Genomic DNA, 4464 nt, shown 5'->3' with positions numbered 1-4464 from the left:
GCTTATGGGGATTCTCTTGAACAAACACTAACTATTGAAAACAATAGCTGTTTAATTTCTCAGTTGGAAACAGAATCAAAATGAAGTCCTGGGACACAGCATTTTGGGAGGAGGAGGAGGCTGAAGCTCTCTAAGGTCTTGGTGTGGTTCATCGGGAGGGCAGACTCCTGGGACGGTTGTGCGGTTTGTCCACTGCACCAAACACTGTCCCAGGCAGAGGAGGGAAGAGGGGCTAAAATACAATGTGCTGGTTAACGCTGTGTCCAGGTGCTGTGACTACTGGGAAGGAAGGGGCACATTACGTGTTCACCTAAAAACAAGATCAGGTTTCAGGTTTTCCTCAGCTCAGAAAGGGCACTTTTTCCTAATCTGCATAAAGGTGATAGAAGTGGACTCCTTTGCAGGTTAAAACACTGACTGCCTTTAGACTTTACACAAGTATGTTAAATACCTATAGTTATTGCCTGGAAAATTGACAAAGAGATAAAACTTACAGATAAGCCAGGAGAAACAAACATCCACCCTAAAGCCAGTGGTGTTCTGGGTAGAGCAGATCACTTTCAATTCTGCTCCTATTTTTCCGTGAAATCTCAATCCGTTTAAAATGGAAAGATTTAAACAACAACAATAATAATAATAATAAAGTATTTAAAATGAAATAAAACGGGAAGATTTAGATACCTGGTACTTATCTAGTGTCTGGTAAGAGGCAGATTTACCGCCTGCTGACCAATCCCTCAGGTCGGGGCAGTGTCTCCTACCAGTGCAGGTCTGTGTGAAGAGCCTCATGTGAGCAGCTGACCTTTTCGTGCAAAGTTTGCTTGGGACACCAAGGACACGATGGTGCCACTCTCCTCGTGCACTCCCCGACACAGGGAATTAGGCTTTTGCATATTTGGAAATCTGAAGGTGAATATATCCCAGTGGTATTTCAGTTACCCTTTCCACCTAAGTATGTTTTAGCGTTTTTTTGTCATGTTTAACAAACATAGGTTATCTAGGAACCAACTTGGTCATTTTCTTATTTCTTGTTAAAGTTCTTCCTGAGTAATGTGTAGGAGAAATGCAAAGTCTGACAATTAAGTTCGCAAACCCATCCTAGAAAAAGTACTACACACCTCATTGCTGAATATCACTACGGTCACCTTCGAAGTGCTCCCCTTGGGAAGCTATGCACCGATGCCAGCACCTAGTCCACTCTTCAAAGCAATTTTGGAACTCTTTTTCTGGAATGGCCATCAGAACTGTTGTGTTACCCTTGATGTCCTGAATGTCATCAAAAGGTCTTCTTTTCAATACTTCCGTTATCGTCACGAAAAGAAAGAACTCAATGGGGGCCAGATCAGGTGAGTAGGGAGGGTGTTCCAATACAGTTATTTGTTTACTGGCTAAAAACTCCCTCACAGACAGTGCAGTGTGAGCTGGTGCATTGTCGTGATGCAAGAGCCAAGAATTGTTGGCGAATAGTTCAGGTCGTCTAACTTTTTTCACATAGCCTTTCCTGCACTTCCAAATAGTAAACTTGTTAACTGTCCAATTGGTACGAATTCATAATGAATAATCCCTCTGATATCAAAAAATGTCAGCAACATTGTTGCAACAAGTTCATGAACTTAATTGTCCATGTGTATACACACACAAATACACAAACACACACACACACCCGAGGTCGGACAATTAGGTTCATGATCCTTTTGCCATGGAAGTGCAGGGTAGAAAATTTGCAAACTTAATTGCCTGACCTCGTGTGTGTGTGTGTGTGTGTGTGTGTGTGTGTGTGTGTGTGTGTATCTTTATATCAGTATTTTGTTAAAACTATGCATTGTAAATATTTTTCCAGTTTGTTATTTCACTTGCTGATGATGGCCTTTTCCATGCAGAAAAAATATTTTTTTTTAATAGTTATTTTCCTCAATATTTTCATTTATGGTTTCTGTGTTGTGGTTAGGAACATCTCCAATAGAAGGTTATAAAACAGTTTCTCACATTTTCTTTTAATTCTACATGATTCCCTTATTCTTATTCAAAAATACAATCCATTTGAAAAATAAAACGCTATAGGATGCAAGGTATGAGTCCTGCTGTATTTTATTCTAGGTAGTTACCACTTGCCCAATAACATTTATTAAATAAGCTATCCCTACACACTCCCATTTCAAATAACCCCTTCATCACAGACTGAACCCATGTGAAACATGTTTGATGCCTGAGACTTACACCCTACTTCATCGATCGCTCTATTTTTGGTTAGCACCTCACTATTCTTTTTCCTGATGCTTTGGAATAGCCCCCCATATATATGAGCTGTTTTCATCCTCATGACTTTCTATTATCTCCAGAATAAGTTCAGGATACATTTTATTATATCTTCTAACTGTTTTTTCCCCCCTATATGAGAAAGTTAATGCTGTCGTTAGAGAAATTTTGTACCCAGGCATTTATACCGGCAGGTCTTTCGCTGTGCTAATTGTCAACTGATTCTCTGGGTTTTCCAGGTGGACTATCACACCACCTGCCAATCTCTCCTGACCCACTCTTTCAATCTTCCAGCCTCACCGTCCACTGGAACCACACCTGTAACGATTGGCAATGACTCTATATTGCGTATCCCAAGGTCAAATATTAGACCTCATCTCGCTCAGTGCCTCACGGAGGACTGAGACTATTGCTCGCTCCCATCTGCTAGAATCGGTTTCTCAGCTCAGTCTCAGGATACTGTGCTCTCCTCGTTTACCCCTCCTTCAGGAGCCCCTTCTTACTACTGTGTTGGCTGGGTCCTCTCTTCTCCCAGGGGTCTGCAGGGTGGAGGCCCTAATGCTGAGTCTCCAAACCCTTCTCCATCAACACTCGCTCCCAGGTGAGCTCTCCCAGCTCCTCTGGAAAGCCCGAGCGTAGTCCTGTGCGTTATTCATCACTGCATCTTCCCTGCCTGGAACAGTGCCTGGCACAGCACAGGCACACAGCAGTGCTGGGTCAATGCTGAAATGAGTGAATGAGTTTTCTGACTACTTTAAATGCTCCATAGTTAAGTTTTTAAAGGAAATGACAAGTAACTGAACTTGGTTGGAGCTTGGGCACATGAAAGGAAGTCATAGGACATAAGGCTGCAATGTCCTTCATCATCTTCATCATCCAGCTAACAAACATCCTGAGCAAAGGAAGAAAGACAACAGACAATGTGTGGTGTAGTACATTTCTTACGCTTTACGAGGCAACTCGATAAACTCTGCTGTTGAAATTGATAAATCAAAACGAGAAGTAAAATTTTATTATGCAAAGCTATAATATAACTGATAAAAGAGCAAAAATTTAAACTGTAAACATTGGTTGCTATGGGGGAATAAGATGAAGCGAGACTTTCCATTTCACTTCATACACTTTGGTGTCCTCTCACTGAAACGAATGTGCATACCTTACTTCTGTGAGTAAATGTAAAAAGCTCAGGTGAGCCAGGCCATGGAGGGCCCTGAACGTGAAGCAAAGTGTTCTTTAGCTGTGGAATCTCACATAGCCTGGTGGGTGGGCTTCATGCACAGGCTCACAGTGGGCAGCGAAAAGCTCCTGGTCAGCCGTTCATCACAGGGAGGGCGGCCGGATGGAGAAGCATTGGGAGAGGCCGAGATAAGTGGTTGGAGTCAGGGCCAATGAGAAATATCTCCTGAGGTCCTTTTCTCACAAATCTCCAGAATCTCATTGGCCAGTGTCCCCTGTGCAGGAAATGACAGGGTCTCTCCGGCATCTTGATAAGCCTCTCTTAGTCACCAGGTTTCACTCCTGCTCCTGCAGGCACCTCCTATCAAGAAGCTAGAAAAGCATTCTCTGCTGTTTGTCTCCCCCAGGAGAGCTCTTCCTTTTCTATTCACTTCATTCAACAAGAAGATGGAACTAAACTTAAGAGTTCGCTCACAACTGTCTTCTCTCAAAAGCACTGTTGTTTTCTCGCTCTTAGTCCACATGCTGCGATTTCATCTTGGGGAGGGGCAGGCAGGGGCCATGGGCACCCATCAGTGAGAGTCAGCACACGTGAGGCTCCCTGAGGAAAGCTGTGGGCTGGGAGCTTAGAATGTGGGAGGTCACACGGGGCCAACCAGGTTCTGTCCGCTTCTGTTGTAGCTCCCTAGTTCTTGCTCTCTCTCCAAACATACAAATGTGCAACTATGGAGAGCAGTGGTTTGCTAATTTTAATTTAGAGAGCAGGATGGCAAGTAGACATTGCTTTCCAAGGCTAACTTGTTGTTCATAACTTTGCTTTTCACATATTAGCTTGCTGTTCAATGGGTTTGTTTGACTGTTTGTTTATTGTATCCTTGTATCTGGCTTGTACAGTAGAAAACATAAGGCACAATCTAATGGGATAATTGAGGAGAGTTTAATAAAGGGACTGTGTACAAAGTGTGGGTAGGGCTAAGGGAAATCTATAAAGGATACAGAGGCCCACAAAGACAAGTCACAATTGAGAGGTGT

Source organism: Rhinolophus sinicus, chromosome 14, assembly GCF_057876585.1.
Source record: "Rhinolophus sinicus isolate RSI-liver-muscle chromosome 14, RSI-T2T, whole genome shotgun sequence".
Taxonomy (NCBI): domain Eukaryota; kingdom Metazoa; phylum Chordata; class Mammalia; order Chiroptera; family Rhinolophidae; genus Rhinolophus; species Rhinolophus sinicus.
The sequence above is the reverse complement of the archived record's forward strand: the minus strand, read 5'-3'. Positions refer to the sequence as shown.